Here is a 25,636-nt window from a genome sequence, read left to right as displayed (position 1 = left end):
ACGGAGTACATCCTACCTCACTGTGCAGGACACTATGGGTACAGGGGTATATCATACCCCACTGGGCACTTCAGATATTCACTACTACCAACGCAGAGCAGGAAGCGACATGATCTCACCACCACACCTGATCACTCACTGGCACTGACAAAGTCAAGGATGGCCATGCTGCTGCCAGTCCTCGTTCATGGTGAAACATGAAATGATGTCACAGCGTGGAATAGGAGCTACCGCGCTATTCTTATTAAGGTTAACACCAGAAATTTTGGACCTGCCTATTCTGGTTGCATATGACTAGTATAGCTCCACTGATAACTGGAAGGCACTTATTTTTTTCTACAGTAAAACAGTGTTCCTTCGAAATACAAAAAAATACTCTGGAACATATAGACAGTATCATCCACACAAATTTTTATGAATATTATGTGACCAAATAACTATGTGATTATACAGTACACATATATATTTTTGTTAGTGTATATTGTGAGAAGTAGTATAACACAGGTGTCTACTTAGGGCCCATTTTCCCCTTGTACATTTTACCCCTTGGACATTGTCCCACAAGAATTATTCTTCCCCATCCGAAAATATTCTCATCCTTGACATATTCCTCCCTGAACATACTCTCCCATGACGTTTCCTTTCTCCTACCTCGACTGGTATGGAGACATTCATCCTGGCAAATTTAAAAAAGAAAAATACTATGAATATCACACTGCTTTCACTATGCACCTTGATTTTTGTCTTCATAAAAAGAATAAGCGATTTCGCCACTATAAACTCACATTGTATGTAAAAAAGAATAATGTTGTTATAGGGGATATTCATACCAGGCATATTCCCCCTGGATATATCCAGGGTGAATATTTCCCAGGATATATCCAAGGGGAATATGCCTGGTATGGATAAGTAGGAGGGGGAGTGAAATATGGTGGGGAGAAATCCATGAGTGAAAATGCCCTACACGTATCTATCTTGGAGTACTTGGTAGATTGGTAATATTTGCCGCAAGTAAAGTGAAAGCGGTGACATGGAAACTTTGGCCAATTATAGTTAGTAAATTAATTAACTATTTTTTCACGTTATAACTGAATATACTGGGAATGCTGTAGCACTTGAAATGTTTCTTTCACCAACAGTGTGGTCGTCCAAAGAATCTGTCAGTGAGAGGTGGACTCTATCCTACAGTATGCCAAACGACATTACTTTGTCAATTTAATTGGTTGGGTGGTAACCATACCAAATTATGTTCAGATAAATAATAGTACCTTAAAATGTCAAAGAAAGAGACGATACTTTATGTCCAGGGAAGTGACTGTACTACTTTAAATGTTCAGGTGACTACTGTGATTCTGTTCAAACGAGTGGAATGACTTACGTGTGTAATGATTTTGCTGTTTTCCATTTCAGATTTCTTCTATTTCTCCTCTCAAACATGGTTAGTATAACCCTTTTTAAAGCTAATTCTTACTCTCTCTCTCTCTCTCTCTCTCTCTCTCTCTCTCTCCCTCCTCTTCCACGTTATTCTTTTTTGTTATGCATTTGAGAGCTGGACAGAAAAGGGATGAGAGTTTGTTGCTGGACGGGTGCGACACGCCCGTCGTAGTGGTGGAGGGAAGCAAGCAGACAGTTCAGAGGAGAAGTGACCATTGAAGTAGCGATAGAAAAGAGATTAAGATGCAACAGTGCGGTGAAGCGACTTGCTGAAAGGAACCAGAAAGTGGATGAGAATTGATGAGACAAAAAGCCTTTGACTCCACCTTGTTGAGAAGAGCTGTATGTGGGGAGCCTCCCCATACATTAGAGTTGTACTCTACACATGGGCAAATAAAACCAGTGAATAAAGTTGACAACTGTGCAGGGGTAAAGAAAATACGGAGTCTGCTTAGCACACCTATTGTGATGGAAGCAGATTTTACAAGAGATGTAATATGGTCCTTCCAAGATAAATCCTGTGAGAATGAAACCCTAAGTGTGTTTAAAGATGATGCAGGATTGAGCTGGATATATTAAACATTAGTGGGTACTCCTGCAGAAGATTTCGTCGAGTTTTCTTTGATGCACTAAAAACAACAAGATTTCTTTTACCCCAATCAGAGATACGAGCCAAGTCAGACATTAGGTGTGCCATAGCCTCTGTCACGAATTCGTGTGAGCATATTTATAAATTCGTGACATTGTACTTTAGTGGGAAAACCACGAAGTCTACTGGAATTCCCGCTGCACATCACTCAGTTCAACTGTCCTCGTATTCACTCCGATCAGGATGGTTTTCAGAACATTTCTCACTTTCACAAGTGATTATTCTTATGCACGACATTAGTGCCTTCACTGACTAATTTACTATGAGCGTATATCGTTCACCCTCTCTCGTTGACTGTTGACTTAGGCCACGCCTACTTCCTGCAAACTCGGCCAGCCCCTACCTCTTTCAACTGTTTGAATTTAGTCAGCTTTGAGTCGCCGTGAGGGTAGGACCGTTTGTGCCCAGCGTAGAGCAGAGCCTCCGTTGTACAGAGAGTTCCTGAATCTCCACCTAGACGGTGAATTGGCGAAGTAGGCTTAGTGAATAGCAGCGTTTTGATGTCCATCACAGGCGCCCAGACTACTCGTTCGGTTCCCCTCCACTGACCAGTACTTCTGTTCGTTTTTCTAGGCTTAAGTATGTTTAGCTTTTGAATGAGTGAGTGTATTCTCCTTGTTATTTTGAATTCATTTTTGAGATTCATATAAAGTAAATATATTTCATTGTAATCAATAAATTTACAGTTCTTTTCTTTGAACTTAATGTAATTAATTTATCAATCTATTGCCAGACGCCAAAATCCCGTACGGGATGGCCATTTGACTCTTGAGTTATTTGTTTTACAGGGAGGGGCACTAACCCTCCATCAACCTATTTGACACGCAGGGAGCACATATGGTTCGGTTATATGGTTACCACCCAGCGTTGTAAATGGTTTCTTGGCTTACAGGAAACCATTTGCCTTGTCACTCAATGTAAAGCCACCTGTAACGGAAAGAAAAGCAATAAGTAATAACAAGAAAGATAGGAGAAATAGGAAGAGAGGAAGCCAGGCACAGAAAAAGAATGATAAAGGCTAAGGAAGAAGTAGGCAAACTCGTGTTTTATTTCTTCACATTAAGCTTATTTTAGTTGCCACTCCTAGTTTGTACAAACTCTTCACAATATCCTTAACTGGTACTTGGGCCAGTTCTTTCATATCAATTTTTAAATCCATTGTGCCAGTCAGGAGTTTGCACCAGCAAGAACCTTTTTATTATTATTAGTATTAGTTATTGATTGTCAGGGGTGGAGTCACTTTGTCGAGAGGCTAACAGTACTACAAACAGCACTCGTGAGTAGTCTCTGCTGTGTACTGTTGAGAAAGTTTATAAATTCTCATCTTTAGAGAACCAGGGAAGTAAGCTGGCATAAAGTAAACTTACTGCTTGATTTTCACAAGTCAGTTCCTTGTCTCTGTTTTCAAGTAACATCTAGCATTCTTAATTCTTAAATTCGTATCCCCCCGTGACATATGGCGACCTCGCCAGGGTATTAACTCCTAGCTCTAAAGTTACTAATGAGATAATACTCACTCACTCATACATAGGTATTTATCATTAAAGTCTATAGGCACTATCTTACTGGTGGTTATTGATTCATTTTTATTAATTTTACGTAATAGTTTTCCCAGTCAGTTTTTTTTTTTTTTCCTTTCTTTACCAGTTTTACCAGATAAAACTGGACACCACCAGCCTGTGCCTATATCCTCAAATTAGAATTATTAACATTCGACTGGGAAATTGCACAGTTTGAACGTTAGTTTTAGTTAACTCAGACTGAGTTACTTCCAAGGCTTTTACATGTAGGCACAACTGTCACAAGGGTATGGGGTTTCATGATCCCCAGGAAAGTGAGATTGTCTCCTGAATGTATTCTTGTAGCATCTTCTTTCTAAGTAGGTTCAACAGTGGCAGTTGTTATGCCAGAACCTCTGACCTAATTATACGTCATATACCAGGTGCTAAGCATAGTTGCACCGTGGTTGTAGTCAGGATGTTGTCTAACAGCAATAGTCTGACGTTTGTTTGACCTAATTATAAGGGAATGTAAGTGGTGCTAAGCACAGTTGCACCATAATCTTAGGATGTTGTCTAAGAGCAACAGTCTTACCTTTGTTTAACCTAATGATAATGGTAGTGGCACTAAGCATAGTTGCACCGTAATTTTACTCAAGATGTTGTCCAAGAGCAAGTCTGACCCGACACTCACCATAGTGCATAAGAAACTTGAGGGTAATGTAATTAAGTATTCACGGGAAGGTCAGGACAGGTTCCTTTGTAAACAAGGATGGCTCTACCGTGAGTCACGAACACCCCAGGGTGAGGCTCGACTGCAGTTTGTCGTTCCTACCAAGTCTCGCCAAGCAGTGTCTCAATTGGGTCACTGTTCAGTGATGGGAGGTCATATGGGCAAAAAGAAAACCCTTGGCCATATCCACGTTGACTTTTTCTGGCCAGGAATGGGACATAGAATAAGTTTGTTCATTCTTTTGATGTGTGTTGATGTACTACTAATCAGGGACATGTCCTTCCTGTGCCGTTTGAATCCACACCCATAATCTCAGAGTCAGTTGAGAGAGAGAGCAGTGGTGATGTGGGTGCAGACCTGACGTCTCGCCCGTTGGCCCCACAGGACACATTATGTCCAGGGCCTGTACATACATATGTACCGTAGGTTAAGGGGGAAGTTCGAGAACCCCGCAGAGACAATCCGAGGCTGTGTTTGAATTACCTTGTGGTGTCTTGAGCTGTGGGCCTCTCTGAGGATTCCCGGAAAATGCACATTATCCACATGAGTGTTCACACCCATGGTGGGTGTTAAAATGTGACCTGCCGGAGATTGCGTAGGGATTCTGAGCTTGCCAATGTTAATCATAAGTGTAGAGTAGGATTTAACCAGTAAACTATAAGGGTCCTTTGAGATTCTGTCCTGGGACCACGTTTCCTGGTTAATAATAATGTAGGTTTAGGGTTTAACCAGTAAACTATAAGGGTCCTTTGAGATTCTGTCCTGGGACCACGTTTCCTGGTTAATAACTATCCAATACGAAAATAATGGCGACCTTGAATATACAAAGCTTGGCTGTCACTTATAATTTTCGGCTAGGGCGTACTTTTTGTAGTACATATACTGACTGCTAGGCAGAGAGAGAGAAATTGTAATTTAATGAAAGTTGTTTGTCGCACTGAAACTTTTGATGCTCCACCTTAGTTGCTTTCGCAGGTGCAGCTGGCGGGTGTAGCAATTTTGCCTTGCAGATCAGCTAATCATCTCTGCCACATGCTGCCGCTTCTTCTCTTCTGCCTTGTCATCTCTGTTTACTATTGATTTGTATTATATAATTTTACATGTAGGCACAGCTACACCATAACTGTCACACCTACACTGTGTATTAAATACATCACCCTACATGACAATTAGTTGCTAATGTAAATGTGGCAAACTTTTCGCTCAGTTTGACCTGAGTACAGGATTTTTCACCTGGAGTTTTTTCCTCAAGCTTGCTTCTACGTAAACACGAGTTTTTTTACGATCATGGGCGACTGTGATTTTCTCCTGTAGCAGAATACTACACACACCACAGTGTGAATCTTGTGTGACTGAGTTAGGATTTATATGTAGGTATATCGAAAAATTTTCTGAAGAAAAATTTGATTTTGATGGGGCATAATGTCACGAATTCGCGTGAACTTATTTATAAATTTGTGACATTGTACTTTAGTGGGAAAACCACGAACTCTACTGGAATTCCCACTGGGCATCACTCAGTTCAACCGTCCTCGTATTCACTCTGATCTGGATTGTTTTCAGAACATTTCTCACTGTTTCACAAGTGATCATTCTTATGCACGACATTAGTGCCTTCACCTACTGATTAATTGTGAGCATGTATCATTCACCCTCTCTCGTTGACCGTTGACTTAGGCCACACCTACTACCTGCAAACTTGGCCAGCCCCTACCTCTTTCAACTGTTTGAATTTTGTCAGCTTTGAGTCACGCCAAGGGTAGGACCGTTTGTGCCCAGCGTAAAGCAGAGCCTCTGTTGTACAGCGAGTTCCTGAATCTCCACCTAGACGGTGAATTGGTGAAGCAGGCTTAGCATATAGCAGCGTTTTGATGTCCATCACAGGCGCCCAGACTACTCGTTTGGCTCCCCTCCACTGACCAGTACTTCTGTTCGTTTTTCTGGGCTTAAGTGTGTTTAGCTTTTGCATAAGTGAGTGAGTGTATTCTTGTTATTTTGAATTCATTTTTGAGATTCATATAACGTAAATATATTTCACTGTAATCAATAAATTTACAGTTCTTTTCTTAGCGCTTAATGTAATTAAACTCGTGTTTTATTTCTCCACATTAAGCTTATTTTAGTTGCCGCTCCTAGTTTGCACAAACTCTTCACATTATCCTTAACTGGTATTTGGGCCAGTTTTTGCATATCAATTTTTAAATCCGTTGTGCCAGCCAGGAGTTTGCACCAGCAAGAACTTTTTTATTATTATTAGCATTAGTTATTGATTGTCAAGGGTGGAGTCACTTTCTCGAGAGGCTAACAGTACTACAAACAGCACTCGTGAGTAATTAGTCTCTGCTGTGTACTGTTGCAAAAGTTTATAAATTTTCATCTTTAGAGAACCGGGGAAGTAAGCCGACTTAAAGTAAACTTACTGCTTGATTTTCAGAAGTCAGTTCCTTGTCTCTGTTTTCAAGTAACATCTAGCAATCTTAATTCTTAAATTAGTATCCCCCCGTGACAGCCTCATCCTTTGTTTGTTGAAGTAACTGGTGAGATGGAAGTTGCAGGAACTGAATGGATAGGTGAAGGGTGGAATCATCAGCGTATGAGTTGTTAAGGTTAGATGAACATCTTAGAAGGACATTGAAAAAAAATAGGAAGAGAGTTGGTGATAGGACACAACCCTGAGGAACACCTCTTTTGATAGATCTAGAAGAACGGTGGACGTCTACAACAGCAGCTATAAAACGACCGGAAAGGAAGCTAGAGATGATGGCACTGCCCGTAAGAAGGCAGTTTGGAAATTAAAGATTTATGCCAGACTACATCGAAAGATTTTGAGATGTCAAGTGCAATGGCAAGGCTTTCGTCAAAGTCATGACAGGATGATGACCAGGAGTATGAAAGATAGGTGAAAGGATCTCCAGTGGATCGTCCTTGGCGGAACCCATACTGACGATCAGAAAGGTTGTGATAGGAAAGATGCTTTAAAATTATCTCTTAAGAATAGAATCGAAAATTTTTGAGACACTGGATGTTAAAGGAATTGGGCGATAGTTAGAGGGTTGGGAATGGTCACCCTTCTTTGGGACAGTCTGAATGAGAGCAAACTTCCAGCAAGAAGGAAAGATACAAGTTGATAGATAAAGGTGAAAGAGTTTACCTAGGCAGGGTGGAAGCACAGAAGCACAGTTCTTGAGGACAGCTGGAGGGACCCCATGAGTACAATATGCCTTGTTAGAAATGAGGCCAGTGACAGTAGAAAATACATCAGCTGAAGAAATTTTAATGTAAGCCATGAGGAGGTCAGAGGGGAAAAGTGATGGAGGAACAGCACCAGAATCGTCTAAGCTGATGGAAAGCTGATGACAGGGAGTGCTGGAGCTCCCGTTTCATCAGCCCTCAGGACTAGTTCCTGACCATCCCCCTTTGCTGAACTTTTTCAGTGTCTCAGTTACACAGAGAGTAGGCCAGCATGCTCTCCAGTACAAATTTCTCTATCTATCTTCACCAAACTACATGCACAGTACACACTACACTTCCTATTCAAAATTTACCAAAATGGCGTCAATTCACCTAGCCTCGGAGTCCCCAGGGGGGGGGACCATAAATGCCCCCGCCATCTGCCCCTCTCCCGGTGACGACTTGAGGTGCCTGGAACCACTGTCTGACTCTCTTCTTCTTCATTTCTGCAACATTCGCGGCCTTTCATCTAACTTTCGCTCTGTTGAGCACCACCTCTCCTCCTCTAAACCTCACCTTCTTTTTCTAACGGAGACTCAGCTGTCTGAGGCAACTGACAGCAAACCCTTTTCTGTATCCTCCTACTTTCTCTATACTCATTTCAAAGCCAAAGGTGGCTGTTGTGTATACATACGCAACGACTTATCTTGCTCTCGTGTTCCTGAACTTGATTCTTCTGAATTCTCCACTCTCTGGCTTCGGCTTTCCTGTCATTCTCTGACTAAATATATCTGTGCTGTTTACTTATCCCCTAATTCTACTGACTATCAAAAATTCTTCGACTATCTTACTTCTACGATGGAACACATTCTGTCCATTTCTCCTTTCTCTGAAATCTCCATTCTTGGAGATTTCAATGTTCACCACCACCTTTGGCTCTCCTCTCCTTTCACGGATCCACCTGGTGAACAAGCCTACATCTTTTCTATCCTTAATGACCTAGAGCAGCTTGTACAGCACCCTACCCGTATCCCTGACCGCCATGGAGAGAGCTCCAACATACTTGACCTCTTCCTCACAACTAATCCTTCAGCTTACTCTGTTAATCTTTTCTCTCCGTTGGGCTCCTCCGATCACAACCTTATTACCTTAACCTGTCCTATCGCTCCAGTACGGCCTGCGGACCCTCCAGGGAAACGTCGTCTCTGGCATTTTGGAGCTGCGGACTGGGAGGCCCTCAGGCAGTACTTCTTTGATTTTCCCTGGAATGATTATTGCTTCCATGGCCGTGAGCCATCTGAGTGTGCCTTGCGCATTACGGAGGTTATTCTCTCGGGCATGGAAGCATACATTCCTTTCTCATATCCTTTGACTAACGCAAGAAAGCCTTGGTTTAATCACGCTTGTTCTAATGCTGTCCGCAACAAGGAGAAGGCCTACAAAAGGTACCGGAGCCAACCCACCCCTGAATCACATAATCTTTACGTTTCTGCCCGGAATCGTGCTAAGTCTGTTCTTCGCTCTACTAAAAATAATTTCATCAATACTAAATGCTCTCAACTCTCCAACTCGAATTCTTCCCGCTCCTTCTGGCACCTTGCCAAAAATCTTTCTAACAACTTTACCTCATCATCCTTCCCTCCTCTTTTCTACTCTGATGGTTCTGTAGCTATTTCTTCTACTGATAAAGCAGATCTCTTTGCACAGAACTTTCTCCTCCAATTCCACCTTAGACGATTCCGGTGCTGTTCCTCCATCACTTCACCCCTCTGACTTCCTCATGGCTGACATTAAAATTTCTTCAGTTGATGTATTTTCTGCCATTACTGGCCTCAGTACTAACAAGGCATATGGGCCTGATGGGGTCCCTCCTGTTGTTCTCAAAAACTGTGCTTCTGTGCTTACACCCTGCCTAGGCAAACTATTTCGCCTTTGTCTGTCAACTTGTACCTTTCCTTCTTGCTGGAAGTTTGCTCTCATTCAGCCAGTCCCAAAGAAGGGTGACCACTCCCCAACCCTCCAACTATCGTCCAATTGCTTTAACGTCCTGTATTTCAAAAGTTTTCGAGTCAATTCTTAATAAAAATTTTAAGGCATCTTTCCTATCACAACCTTCTTTCCGATCGTCAGTATGGGTTCCGTCAGGGACGCTCCACTGGCGATCTTCTCACCTACCTTTCAGACTCCTGGTCATCCTCCTTTCGGGACTTTAGCGAAAGCTTTGCCATTGCACTTGACATCTCAAAGGCTTTCGATCGAGTCTGGCATAAATCTTTAATTTCCAAACTGCCCTCCTACGGTTTCTATCCTTCTATCTGTACCTTCATCGCTAGCTTCCTTTCTGGTCGTTCTATAGCTGCTGTCGTAGACGGCCATCGTTCTTCTCCTAGATCTATCAACAGTGGTGTTCCTCAGGGCTCTGTCCTATCACCAACTCTCTTCCTTTTATTCATCAATGATCTTCTAAGCTGTACATCTAACTCTATCCACTCATACGCTGATGACTCCACCCTTCACCTTTCCATTCGGTTCCCGCAACGCCCATCTCAACAGTTACTTCAAGAAACAAGGGATGAGGCTATGGCACACCTAATGTCTGACTTGGCTCATATCTCTGACTGGGGTAAAAATAATATGGTTGTCTTTAATGCTTCTAAGACTCAGTTCTTACACCTATCAACCCGATAAAATCTTCCACAGGTATACCCACTAATGTTTAATAATATTCAGATTAATCCTGCATCATCCTTGAACATGCTTGGGGTTTCATTTACTCGGGACTTATCTTGGAAAGATCATATTGCATCTCTTGTAAAATCTGCTTCCAAGAGATTGGGTGTGCTAAGCCGACTCCGCTCTTTCTTTACCCCTGCACAATTGTTGACTCTATACAGGGGTTTTATCCGCCCCTGTGTGGAGTACAACTCTCATGTGTGGGGAGGCTCCCCACATACAGCTCTTCTCAATAGGGTGGAGTCAAAGGCTTTTCGTCTCATTAACTCTCCTCCTCTTACTGACTCCCTTCAACCTCTGTCTCTTCGCCGCACTGTTGCATCTTTATCTCTTTTCTATCGCTACTTTAATGGTCACTGCTCCTCTGAACTGTCTGCTTGCATTCCTCCACCTCTACGACGGGCGCGTAGCACCCGTCTGGCAGCAAACTCTCATCCCTTTTCTGTCCAACTCTCTAATGCAAGAGTTAACCGTTACTCCCAGTCTTTCATTCATGCAACAGGTCAGCTCTGGAACTGTCTCCCTCTGTCTGTTTTTCCTCCTGCCTATGATCTCCAGTCTTTCAAACGCAGTGTGTCCAGGCATCTCAAAATGATCGGATCTTGAATTTGGCTCTCTATTGTATTTTGTTTTTCTCTTGGAGGGAACTGTTACTGCGGGCTCATGGCCTTTGGTTCCTTCTTCCTCGCATAAAAAAAAAAAAAAAAAAAAAAAAAAAAAAAAGTGCAATTGGGGGAGAAAGTCTGAGCGAAGAGATCTGCTTTATCAGTAGAAGAAATAGCTACAGAACCATCAGAGTAGAAAAGAGGAGGGAAGGATGATGAAGTAAAGTTCTTGGAAAGATTTTTGGCAACGTGCCAGAATGAGACGGAAAAATTCGAGTTGGAGAGTTGAGAGCATTTAGTACGGATGATATTATTTTTAGCAGAGCGAAGAACAGACTTAGCGTTATTCTGGGCAGAAATATAAAAAAGCTGTGATTCAGGGGTGGGATGGTTACAGTTCCTATTATAGGCCCTCTCCTTGCTGTGGACAGAATTACAACAAAAGTGCTTAAAGTAAGGCTTTTTTTTAATTAGTCAAAGGATACGAGAATGTATGCTTCCATTCCCGGAAGAATAACCTCCGTAGTGCGCAAGGCACACTCAGATGGCTCCCGGCCATGGAAGCAGTAATCATAACATGGAAAATAAAAGAAGTACTGCCTGAGGGCCTCCCAATCAACAGCGCCAAAGTGCCATAACCGACGTTTCTTTGGAATGTCCACAGACCGTACTGGAATGATAGAACAGGTTAAGGTAATAAGATTGTGATTGGAGGAGCTCATCGGAGAGGAAAGATTAACAGTGTAAGCAGAAGGATTAGTTGTAAGGAGGAGGTCAAGTATGTTGAAACTCTTTCCAAGACGATCAGAGATAGAGGTAGGGTGCTGTACAAGCTGCACTGGGTAAAGGATAGGAAAGACGTAGGCTTGGTCGCCAGGTGGATCAGTGAAAGGAGAGAAGAACCAAAGGTGGTGGTTGATACTGAAATATCTTAGAAGGAAGATTCCAGAGAAAGGAGATATGGATAGGATGTGTTGTACTGCAGAAGTACAGTAGTCAAAGAATTTTTGTCAGCAAAATTAGGGGATAAGTAAACAGCCCAAATATATTTAGTTTGATATATTTAGTCAGATATTTTTGGTCAGAGAATATATTATAATCATCATCATCATCAGCCACTGCAAATCCACTGCTAAACAAAGGCCTCCCTCAACCTTTTCCAATAATTCCTTGACAAAGCCAATCTCTGACACGTTTCACCAGCAAACTTCTTTATATTACCTCGTCACCTCTCTTACAGTCTCTTGGAGACCAGTCAGTCTGTCTCTTGCTCCATCAGTTTTCCCTTACTCCTGCTACATTATCTGCCCACCATTATTACTGTTCTTTTATAACTTCTATTTTGTCTTATACTTTAGTCAGCTCTCTCACCCAAATGGATATTTTTCCTTTCTCTTAAAGATATTCCCAGCATCCACCTTTCAATTACTCTTTGAGAACGGATTCGTTGATTTTCCATCGATTTTATCAGTTTGCAGGTCTTAGAATTGTACGTCATAGCTGGTATTATACATTAATTATACACTTTTCGTTTCACAGATATTGGCAAGCTGTTTTACACGATGTCTCTGTGTTTACCGAAAGCTTTCCCTCCAACTGTAATGCGTCTTTTTATTATTTGTGATGGTCTTTCGTATCTGCCCCAAGTAATTGCACCCCACGACTTCTTCAAAAATTTCATCATTCATTCTGATGACATTCTTTTTTGTGTTTGGATTAAACATTAGTTTTACTCCGGTTCATCTTTAGCCTTACTTTGAGACTTACTCTGTTTAGGTAATTTAGCGTTTTTTGCAATGTCTCTGCTCTTTGTGAGATTAGGACTGCATCATCTGCAAATCTTTGTTTACTCCTCTGTTTCCTGGCCTAGCTTTCTAGGCATGCTGTAAATAATTTTGGTGAAACTATACCTCCCCGATGCACGCCATCCTCAACTTTTATTTTTTCCGAGTCTTGGCAATTAACTGTAGCAGTTCCCTATTTATATATATTTTCAAGCAGTTTTACAATGATCTTACTTACTCCATGTTCCCGAAATGAATTAATAACAGATAAGTGCTCCAATGAGTTGACAGCCTTTTCGCAATCAACAAGACCTAAGCACAGTGGTTTTATTATACTCTCAAGTTTTCTCTGTTAGCTGATTCACTCTGTGTAGATGACCAGAGTCCAACACTTGCTTCGGAATCCTGCCCGCTCACGGTGTTGGTTTTCTTCCAAACTTGTTGTTATTCTGTTTATAATGGCTTTCGTGAAGACTTCGTAAATAACTGGAAATAAGTTAATAGGACAAAAATTATTAAGATCTTTTGAGTCGGAGTTTTTTTTTTTTTAACTAAAATAACTATTGCATTACAATTTTTTTTTGTTTTAATGTTTACATTGAGTGAGTAAGTGGGCAAACCTGTTTTGTTTTTGCACTCTTGCATCCGGTAATAAATCTTCTCCTGGGCCTTCCCTTTTTTGAGAACTATTTTCTTCGTTTGGTGTTACATCAGGTATTTCACATGTGTCAGCTGAAAAGTTTTCTGTTGGTACTATTGTCTTTAATGCATACAGTTCTTTGCAAAATTCTTGACTTGTAGTAACCATCCTACCTCTGTATTTAATGACTTCACTCAGTGTGATAGTAGTAAATTTTGGGTAACTCTGAATTGAGTGACAACTCAAATGATTTCCTGGAAACCCGGAAATCATTTAATATGCTGGGTGGTAACTTTATAATCAACCAACACGTGCTCCATACGTGTCAACAAGCGGCTTGGTTGAGTGTTAGTACCTCTCCCCGGACAACAACTGACAACAGATGACGAGCACGGAAAAGACAAAGGGCATGGTACGGTCTGCAACATGGAAGGTAAGGGGTGCGAATGATGAGGTGAAAGAGAGAGATAGATTGTCCAGGTGCTTGAGGTGCAAAAGTGGCCATATGTGGATTAACTGAGACTAAAAGGTGAGGTGAGAGTGTGAGAGAGTGGGAGTATGGATGGGTTATTTGCGCGGTAACAGGAGTGAATGAGAGGGCAAAATCGGATGTTTGTATTGCTGTATGAGGGAGATGGAAGGGGAATATAAGAGTATGAATCAGTTGGGTCAAGGATTCTGTGGGTAAGACTGAAAGTAGCAATGCAAACGTGGATGATTGTGTGTGTGTATGCACAAACGTAAGACAACACAGGCTGAGTGAAAGAAGGGTTCTGGGCAAATGTGGAGGCGTACATGGAAACGTTTCAGAGGAATGAGATTGTTTTTGATTAGAGAAATTATTGGAAAAGTAGAGAACGTGAAGGTGAATGGAGAAGTTGTTTAGCTGAGTGTGCCTGCAGAAGTGGATGAGAATGGCAGTGCATTAGTGGATATTTGTGTGGGGAAAGGGTTGGTGATAGCCAATACCCTATTTAGGCACAAAATGATCCACAGGTAAACGTGGCGCTTGATGAGAAGGGTGGATGGTGAACTGAATGAACGAAAGGCAATCACTGATTATGTGTGTGTGGATGACAGAATGAGAAGGTATCTACTGGATGCAAGAGCATACAGAGGTTGGAGGAGTGGACTTTCTGATCATCACTTTGTGGTGGTGAAAGTCAAGGTTCAAATGCAATGGAAAAATAGAAGAAGGGAAGGAAAGGAGGAAGTAGTCCATACCAGGAGGGTAGAAAGATTGTAAGAGGATGTAAAAAATAGCAGAATATAAGAGAGAAGTGGAGGAGCGGTTGGGAAAATGTGATTTAGAGTAGATGGGGGGGGGGGATGAAAGGTGTGTGCAAGATATTCACAGAAGAAATCTATGTAGCATGTGAGGTGGCGGGTGGGATGAAAAGAAAACGAGAGGGGGTGCAAGGAACAGCACGGTGGAATGAAGAGATGAGGCAAGCTGTGGTGCAAAAGAAGAAAGCATATAATGAGTGGATGGGAAACAGTGACATGGAGGAGGTTGAGAGATGGAAGAGAGAGTTATATGTAGAGAGGACGAAAGAAGTGAAAATATTAGTAAGGAAGAGCAAGAGAAGTTAGCAGGGGAGTGAAAGATAAAAGTGGTAGATTGACTGAGGAGAAGGGAGAAGAAGTGAGTAGATGGAGAGAGCATTTTAAGGAACTATTAAACATAGAGAATGAAAGTAAGGCGAGTATTAGTGGCTGGGGAATGGCTGAAAAGGAGGGTGGTGAGAAAGGAGGAAGAGATCAGTAGGATGACAGAAATGGAAGCAATGAAGAAAGTCAAAATGGGGAAACCCCAGGGAATTGATGAAGCGTATGGCGAAATGCTAAAGCATGGGGGAGGCATAGTAATGGAATGGATATGGATGATGTGCACTTTGGTCTGGAAGGAAAGTATAGTCCCGGAGGATTGAAAGTCAGGTATAATTGTTCCCTGAACAAAGGAAAAGGGGAAAAAGAAGTGTGTGATAACCATAGGGGCATTTGTCTTCTTAGTGTAATGGGCAATGAATGTGGTAGGATGCTTATTTACGAAGTCAGGGAAATAACAGAGGAATTAGTTGGAGAAGAACAGGGAGGTTTTAGAATGGGAAGAGGTTGTGTAGATCAGATATCATTCTTATGTCTTTAGTGGAAAAGTTTCTAAAGAAGGGAAAAGAAGATGTATGCGGCCATCATGGATTTAGAGAATGCATATGACACAGCAGATAGACAAGGAATGTGGAAAACTTTAAGAAAGTATGACGTAAATGGGAAGTTTATAAATGTCATGATGTGTATGTATGAGGGTGCTAAGGCTGTATTTCATGTCGATGGTAAACAGCGTGAATTTTTCCATCTGAATGTTGGATTCAAACAGGGATGTGTCATGTCTCCACGGTTGTTCATTCTGTATAAGAATTGTCTTATAAAACAGATACAAGGTAGAGCAGTGGATGTTCGTGCAGCCTAATGACAGAGGGCAACGTTTGGAAACTTCCTGTATTGTTGTTTGCAGGTAATATATATATATATATATATATATATATATATATATATATATATATATATATATATATATGCAGAGACTTCACCGTGAAGATATGTATGCAAACTAACCACAGGAGAAATGAAAGGAGCGACAGTGAGTACTTTCGTATATTACATCTTCAGACGATGTAATATACGAAAGTACTCACTGTCGCTCCTTTCATTTCTCCTGTGGTTAGTTTGCATAACTCTCTCTCTCTCTCTCTCTCTCTCTCTCTCTCTCTCTCTATGTGTGTGTGTGTGTGTGTGTGTGTGTGTGTGTGTGTGTGTGTAATTTCTCAATCTGTCTGGGAGGTAGTGAGACTAAGCGCTGTATTCGAAGTCGCTATGGAGATTCCATAAATCCCCTTTTCTCTAGCTGTCACTCTGCGCTTTACATTTCTAAATCCTCTCCAATTTTTCTGATCCAAATTCTGTTGACATTTACGCATTATAAATAACATAATATACAAGGGTATGGTAAGAGTAATAGTCGAACTATATAGCCAAGGGTGAGGTATTACAGCTTTCTATACCGTCTAGAAAACGACCGTTAGAGGAATGAAAAAAAGGGTTAGGTCGGCGAGTGGAGTGTGGATGAAGGGTTAGGGAGGGGGTGGAGTCGTCGGGATGCGAGGCTGGGACTACAGGGTCGGGAGAAGATGTTAAGCTGAGAGGGCAGGGAGGAGGGTATGTGTGGTCAAGGGAAGCTAGAGTAGTAAAGATGAGTGATAGGAGCATACGGAACGCCGGGAGGAGGCTAGCTGAAAGTGTGCGGGGAGGGAGAGGGTGGGAGAGGTTTGAGGGCAAATAGCCGCTAGAAGATGGTATGTTGGGGTGAGGAAGTGGATTATAGGAGGGGTATGAGGACTAACAGAGAGAGGGGAGGGAGGTATGCTGTGGTGAAAGAGAGTTTACAGAAGGGGTGTGAGGGAAGATATAGGGATGGGAAAGGCGGTATGTTGGGGTAGAGGCCGTCAGTGTGAAGGACAGATAAAGCGTGGTGAGGTGGAGGTTTTGGGGTGAGGGAGGGAAGGAGTGGGGAAAGTGTTAAGACTGAGGAACGGCGGAGAAGGGAATGTGGGAGAGGTAAGAAGGGACGGGAGGAGAGGTGTGAAGGCAGATAGAGCAGGAAGCACCAACCGAACGGATCAATACCTCTTTTTATTCGACATACACCTCACGTATTTTTCCACACTTTTTCAACCTTTCACTCGTTACCCAATTTTTACCTTCTGTGTAGCTTTTGTTCATTTCTCTCCTTGTTTTTTACTTTTCTGCACCATTTTCAAATTCTGTTTAGTCTTTTTTCATTATTTTCCATGTATTCTACTTCCTTCTTCTCTTCCACTGATTTACTTCTTTACTCTCTTCCTACATGCTTTTTATTATATTTTTTTGTTCGTGTCTACTACTTACATCGTACCCGTGTTGTCTTTCCTCATTCCCGGTTTTATCTTTTCTCCACCTATTTGGTCTTCCTCGATCCTCATCTCTTTCTACTCCTCTTATTCTCCTACTTCTCCTTTCTTCTCCCCAATTTCTTTTCTTCTTCTCCATTCTTTTAACCTTTTTGCTTTCCTTTCTCTTTCTCTCTTTCCCTCTTTATCCTCCCCCCCTCCCCCCTTTTCTGCTTTCTTCTATTTTCATCATCGTTCTTTTCCTTAATCCTTTCAGTTTTTCTTCCTTACTCCTGATTCTCATTTTTTTTTTTTTTAGGTGTCTCCATATCCTATCACTTTCTTTTCCTCTTTTTTACTCTTCTTCCTGTTTTCTTTCTCCACCTCATCCTCCTTTTTATCTTCTTCTCTTCCTTTTTTTCTCCTTTTCTTCATTCGTTCATCTCTTTCTCTTTATGTCTTAATATTCTATTCACCTTTTTCTCCTTCCTTCTCCTCTGACGTTGCTCTTTCCCCCTCCTTCTCCCTTTTCTTTCTGTCTAGTTTACTTTTATTCGTCTTCTTTGCGCTTCACTTATCCTCATTGTTTACCTGATCAATTTTTCCGTTTTCATGGTCATTTGTACTCGTATCCATGGGTTCTGAGTCTAATTTCTTCCGTTTTATCCCTGGTGTAGAAACTACCACTTATTTACTCACAGCCTATAAATATGAATGGCCATGGCATGATGTTTTAAGAATTCACTTTGAAACAAATACTCTTTCAATTGTAAATTAACGAGAAATAATACAAAGGCAGAATAATGTTTAATCGAAAACCGCACAATACAGCAAACTAGTGTAACTGAAAAATTATCTGTGTGAACTTTTATAAAGAATGGTACAAAGTACAAAGGAGTACAGAGGAGAACAAACAGCAACAGACCTTATGGTCCTTCCGAGGCTATTAGTTACAGAGTTGACTATGACTATGAGGTCTAATTCTATATGCTGAAGGATAAGGATAGTAAAGCAAGAAGGCTCCCCCCGTCTCCAAACCTTCCACCTAAAACTAGTAGGAAAAAGTGAGAAAAACCGCCATGCAGCATGGAAAAACTGACATGGAAATTTCATAGGAAAGACGGAAAAGGAAAAGTTACATTCTATAATACTTATCTATAAGCTACCAGTTTGAATAACCTCATAAACAAAGTAGTAACGTAAAAGGAATAATAAAATAAATAACTAACAGACGACATTATGTATGGGTACGGTGAATTAACGGGACATCTATAGATACAGCGTGGAAACTGCACAGTGCAGTGTGGATGTTCAGGGGTGGTGCGGCGAAGCAATAACTATCATATATTTTGGTTTGCTTTGCATCTGTGAAATATTTACCTTTATATTTTTGGCCATTTCAGTGGTGTCCTTATGTTTGTCGCGTTTTCTTTCTTTCCTTCTTGTATTTTTGTGTTCTTTCTCTCTTGCTTAATCGTGGCAGGCACTTCTATTCTTCAGAGTTAACCGAAAACCCACTTTTTTCGTACCTTTCACGTTTTGAGCTGTAGAAGCATTACTATTGGGCGTAGAAAGCTCTGACTTCCTTAGGCGTAATCTTGAAATGTGCTATCTAATTTTCCTCTCTCTCTCCTCTAATTTTCGGATGGTAGCCCTGCATAGATTGCCCTCAGCGTCCCTGGCAACCAGTATCGGTTTTCAGAAATGCCTCTCTTGTTTTCCAGTGGTTAGATAGAATTGAATGAAAGCTTGCATGCTTATAGACACTTACTAGTACTACAGCTTTCTACTGTACACCTATGTGTTACATTGGCCAGGCCAGTGATCTAAGGTCATCAAATGCGAAAACAGTGAATATAGCCATAATCACTACTACGCTCGCGCGAAATGCTAAGGCTCCGAAGATTATTAGGCCAGGGCCATGATTCTCGGATGGAATGTTGCACTGGAATATTTCCGTACAAAAATGACATTTATTGTCGAGACTCACTTCCAGTCGCCCTGGTGGGCCATTCCGTGAATTTTAAGTTCCCTAGCTCCTCAGTGGGAGGATAAAATCGGATGAAATTTTGCATGTTTATAGAAGTTAATGAGTACTACAAGCGAGCTTCGTACATGCATGACCTACATCCACTCGGTCATGGGTCAAAGGTCATTAAGTGCAGAAAATATGTGCTAGAATTACGACCTTGCTCGCGGAAAATGCTAAGGCTCCAAAGATTATTAAGCCAGGGCCATGATTCTTGGGTTAAAGGTTGCACTGTAGCACCTCTGTGTAGAAATCACTTTTAGTGTCAAAACTCACTTCCTGTCACTGAGTTGGACATCGTCGCCTACCGGCTTGTTACTATATAAAATTTAATACATGATATTTGAGGTCATGCGACTGAAAGGACCAAAGCGATACCCTAAGTCGAAACGTTTTGAATGAACAGAGGTATTTTTACTCTCTTCCTGTTGCATGATTTTGACATATAAAGCACTTTATGGAACTTGAAATATGAGAGCAAGTCTTCAAATGTGAGGTACTATTTTTACCTTTATCGCAAACTTTGCTCCGTTACTTTGCTGTGGTGGGCGTCTTATGGGTATGAAAATGCTTGAACAGGCACGTGAAAATGCCCCTACAACCAACACTGCGAAATAAAGGGGCGTACTTGGCCTGGTGTCATAGTCAAGCTGTCGGTAGAGGAATGGCGTAATATTTTGCTTTAGAAGGTTTCAAAGCGTACCTGCAGTTCCTTAAGGCCTTATATGCCAAACCACGTGACAATGGAAGGATGACGTGAGGCTATAGAAATTTGGAGCATATTTCCCTTTCTCTCTCTCTCTCTCTCTCTCTCTCTCTCTCTCTCTCTCATCGCTCAGATCCTTTATGTTGTGTGTCCTCTCATTTTTGTAAGGGTTATTTTTAATCCTTGGCTGTTTAACTCCGTTAGTCCGATAATGCATTTTATAACCGATTTTCGGTATTTTCAGACGATTCTCTTTAGCTAAACAATACTTCAGAAATAATATAGAGTTTAATCTAAACCATGCCCAGCTCCTCCAGTTTGATAAGGCTCTCCTAAGTTGAACATAAGGGTCTTGAGGTTGCAAAATTAAACTAAGAAAGCAGTTGGAGTGAAGATTGCTCCAGGTATATTAATGATCAGCTGATGTTGTCCTGTCTTTAGATAACTCTACACTGAATGGCAAGTCATTTGTTCTCCTGCAACGATAGAAATCATGTATTCTGCTGGTTGGTAACCATATAACCAAATAGACCCCTGGTGGTCTTGTGTGTTAAGGCGCTGCGGCCGGATTTGCCTGTGAGGTGTTATATCCGAAGGGTTAGTGGAATAATTACTGCTTACATAATGCCACCCATGTGTGCGACTAGTCACTTTTGCCTTAAAATGTCAGATCTAAGTAGCCTATTTCAGGGCCCCTATGCTCCTGACGTGGCAACAAATGGGTGAGTGATGACTGGATTAATATTAATATTGTTCGTGGGTGGTAAGTTACGGGCACAGAAATACTGAAAGTCGTTTCTACGGCGAATAAAATGCTTTGCATCACAAAGAATGTAATGTAGGGGATAATTCTTTGAATCAAATACCGTCATCGATATCTTACACTTTTTGCTTCAATACGATTTTATTTAACCAAGGAAACGTATGAATTTTGAATGGATTATTAATGGTTAAATGTTTGACACCTCTTTTACAAAAAAAAATTTCTTCGCTGAATATAATCGTATGGAAGTACAAGAATGAAATACTGAAAGGCTTTATTGTAGTAGAGTGGATAAGCCGGATAGTTATACACTTATTACCTAAACTTTACCTATAATTGCCATCTCTTCGTCTTCAATGCTGGCTGTGCCAATATATTAACAATAAACTATGACTCCAGTCACACAGGAACGTTATGGAAAGAATGTAAACCCACTGCACCGTCATTCTTTCTTCTTTCTTTTGCCACTGAGCTACGTGAATTAAGCTGCCAAAGACAAAAGACTAATCCAAGTTGAGGTGAAGGAACTAGAGCAGCGGGAAAATATAGTCTGCGGGGGTTAACCAGCTGAATACGGTAACTTCATTGATATCTGATTCTTAACACCTCCTGATATTTTTTTTACTGTATGAAAAACCAAACGCGAAAACAATAAAGACTTTTTAACGGTATATACTGCCCGTAATAACAACTCTCTTCTATGCTGAACAAAACCGTCTGAAGGCTGAAAGAAAGAAATTGATAAATTGACGTTACCGAAGCAAATTGGCTAAGTCCGGAAATATAAGGTAGATATTGAGAAGTTTATTAGAAATGAGGCTTGAGGGATGAGTTCATTACATACACGACTTTTGTGAATTCTGTCTCTCTCTCTCTCTCTCTCTCTCTCTCACACACACACACACACACACACACACACACACACACACACACACACACACACAAAGTTATGCGTCCCCACACAAGTAGCTTCACTCCTCCTCATACATGCCCATCAAAGCCCCGTAGCCAAAAAAAAAAAAACTTCTATAGGACTCCAATCTAAGAACGCCGTTTACGGAATACAGATAAGGGGGACTATGGTATGGATGAGAGCCAGGATTTGGAAGCTACGTGTTCCACTTTGAAAGAATTTTGATGAGTACTTTCGTTCTCCAAGAACCTTCGTTCTAACCTGACAAAGATCTGTAACCTCTTTCAGCAAAGTTTATGGCCAAGTGTGGTAAAACAGGAGGGTTGATTTGACTCAGCTGTGTTTGTTCTAGATTAGAAAGATCCTAAACTTTATTTGACTCAATTTATGGCCAAGTATAGTTAGACTGTATAACGATTTGTTTATTACCTAAGGAAACTCATTCCTACCTCATAGCTAAGGCTCATCGAACATCATGGATTCATTTAAAATTGTGTGAGTGACTTAGAGTCCTCGGGTGAAAACCAACTGACTTGTTATGCTTGTATGTGTAATGGTAGATCCAGAGAGGGGTCCAGGGAACTCAGGTACTCCCCCACTTCCCTTACGTCAACTGTGGCATTTTCTTTTAATAGAAAATGTACAGAATTACTGCATTAAAACAAATATTATATCTGAACATTCCTGATCGTATGGATTTGACCCCGTTCATAAAGTACGGCTGTAAGTTAACTAATAAATCAAGTGCAAGATTATTTTTTACTCTAAACAAATAAATGCTAGATTGTCGCACACGGATCAGTAACAGAAGACTTGTACCCCTGCTTTAACATCTTTACTCCAGTGACGTATTTTCTTATTTTGGCTTGCTGCAGCCCATCTTATACATCCAGAGTAAAAGAGATCTAAGGTCTGGAGCAAGTGTTGTTCATATACGATAGTGAATTGGAGGATCTCTCTCTCTCTCTCTCTCTCTCTCTCTCTCTCTCTCTCTCTCTCTCTCTCTCTCTTACACACACACACACACACACACACACACACACACACATATGCCCACATATATTTACTCACGACATCTCTTTCCGGTGGTGGCACATATTTCAAACACGTGCACCTTTACAAATTCATGGAACACAGTCCTCCATGAAACACACACACACACACACACACACACACACACACACACACACACACACACACTAACTCTTAGCTACATTTAGTACTACACATGGACATACCAAATGAGCAACCCCACTTATCGGCGCGCGCATACACACACACACACACACACACACACACACACACACACACACACACACACACTAGTAACGGACTCCACCCGAGCCAGTTCCACCCCTTCCTATAAATTATCCTGGCACGATGATAACTGTGTGGTGTCAGGATAGTGTGTCTGGCGAGGGATATGAATTCACTGTCTGACCCTGGACATCAGATAGGAACATGAAATTTTAACTTCATAATTAACTGTTTTCTCTCCTCCAGCTTCGTGTGAGTTTATCTGGTGTAGAGGGGATAATGGTATGAGGGGAAGGAGTGGAAGGAAGGCCAGGAGGAGGAAGGGTTTAATTGGATGGAGAAACGATAAAGGGAGGAGGGAGTGAGAAGCGATGGATGTGAGAGGCAAAATGGAGGGATGGAGTGAAATGGAGCAGGGAAGGAGTGGAGAGAGAGGAGTTGGTAGAAATGGAAGCGATTGAGGGTTAAAATGGAGAGAGAGAGAGAGAGAGAGAGAGAGAGAGAGAGAGAGAGAGAGGAGGGGGAACTGGGATGTGAGGATAAAAAGGGAAATAAGAGACGAAAAGTTGCCTAGAAGATGAACGTCGGTGGTTGAAATGGAGTAGGAAGACAGAAGAGGAAGGAAATGAGGTTGTGAGATACAAGATAGAAGGGAGTGATGGGCAGGAAGGAATGGGATGTGGTGAAGAAGGAGAGGGAAGGATAATGGTAGAAGGAAGAGAAACAGATGAGATGATAGGGGAAGATAGGTGCGGGGGGGGGGATAATAAGTCAAAAGGAAGGGAGAGATGATAAGGGAAAGAAAGAGGAAGTGAGGGGTTGAGGGTGGAGAGAAACGAGTTAGATTAGGGCGAGGGCAAGAGGGAAATGAAAGGATGGGAACGTGAAAGGAAGCAGGCGAGAGGAAGGAGGGGATAGGGAGGGAATCAGTTAATGGGGGAAGGAGGGAAGATAGGGGAAAAAAAGGGAAAAGGAAGAAGAAAGAAGGATGCAAGTTGGATGGGAACATGAAAAATAAGGGTAAGAAGCAACGGAGCAAGGTTCAAGGCGATGGGGCACCCGAGGAGGCGTAATTGGTTCCTGGAAGGTAATAAACTGGTGACAGGAATAGAGAAAACATTGCTAGTCAGGCGATAGGGGTAAGGGACAGAAGGATGTGAGGTGGGGAGAGGAGAACTGTTCGGGGGGAAGGGAAGTGATAAGATGAGGGAGGGAGGAGACAGGAGGGGCAGTTGATGGAGTAAAGTTTTCTTGCCTCTGTTTTCCCGGCTGTCATTAACGGCAAGATAGATTTTTAATTAGAGCTTTCTTCGCTTTAATGGTACATGAGAAAAGTTTTCTTAATGTACAAGAAGTGATGGGTTTTTGAAGAGACTTATTTTGCAAGTGCGTTTTAAAGGATAATGAAGCTGTAATTTATCATCATCACCACTTAATTTCACCATCGATCTCAGTTTTCACTGGTACTACCACCATGCCCATTATCACTCCGCCTATCACCATCACTTCTACCACCATCATCATATATACGGCCATTACCACCATCATCATCATATCCACCACTGTCACCACATCTTTGTCACCATCACCACCGCAGTCACGCTCTTCGTCGTTACAAACTTCATCACTTTCTTTTTTTTTGTCATCATCATCATCATCATCATCACTACATTACCATCACCATAAATACTGTCATGATCACCATAATCATCAACCTTACACAGTTCCCAGTATCACTGATACCAGACTCTAGACACTCCCCTTAACGAGATGGAATTGATTAGTGTTTGCCAAAATAAAATGGTCGAGCTGCAATGAACATGATAGATGGCAGTATTTACAGACTCAGTCTGTTATGGCTCTCCCCTAGCTAGGTGTATTACTGTTTATGTAAGGGTTGTTCAGACCATGTGATGGTTAGTGGGATGAATATATATGCGACGTTGATAACCTGGAATGCCCTCAAGATATCTATCTATCTATCTATAGCAAAAAGTCTTAATCTTGTATGGGGTGGCCACAAACAAAGTGCCTCCATGTCGCCCTGTCCCGTGCCATTATGCTGCCCTAGCCCCAGCTCACACACTCCTTTCTCATATATCTCTCCACTCCATCCCTCCACATCATCCTCGGTCTCCCCCTCCCTTTCCCCCCCCTCCACCTCACATACACTCGTTAATCTCTCGCTGTGGATCCTCTCAGCGTGGCCAAACATCCTCACTGTATTTCTCCTAACGCTTTCTCTCACATCCACTTCCAAATCGCAACGATCCTTTACTTCCTCATTTGTCACGAGGTCTCTCCATGTAACTCCACATATTTTTCTCAGTTTAATAACTCATTTTCACTGCTCTCACTTTTGACTTGTGTCCTTCCAACAAGGTTCAAGCTTTGCTTTACTACGTTAAAGTTGGCATCACAATATTATCATGCAGAGACCTTTCTTACGTCCATGCTCACTTCCCTATTTCGTATAACTGCTTCCATTGAAAAAACAACCTTTCTTTCCTGTTGAATCCTTTCAAGCACTTCACCCTCTAAACTTCCATCCTTATTCATCACGCTACCTAAGTACTTGAATGTATTCACATTATCCATTTCCTCATCATCCAGCCTCACTGTGCATTCAGTGACTTCATTCCTCTCGATGACGACAACTTTGCTTTTCCCTATATTCACCTTTACATTCCGTTTCATACACATTCACACAGATTCATTCAGCAAGCCATGCAGTTCCCCTTCGTCTTCACTTAACAATGCAGTATCATCTGCAAACAACAGACCAGGAAGTTTC

Source organism: Coenobita brevimanus, chromosome 30 (genome assembly GCF_032717465.1).
Source record: "Coenobita brevimanus isolate Jiangsu-jjx chromosome 30, ASM3271746v2, whole genome shotgun sequence".
NCBI classification, from domain to species: domain Eukaryota; kingdom Metazoa; phylum Arthropoda; class Malacostraca; order Decapoda; family Coenobitidae; genus Coenobita; species Coenobita brevimanus.
The sequence above is the reverse complement of the archived record's forward strand: the minus strand, read 5'-3'. Positions refer to the sequence as shown.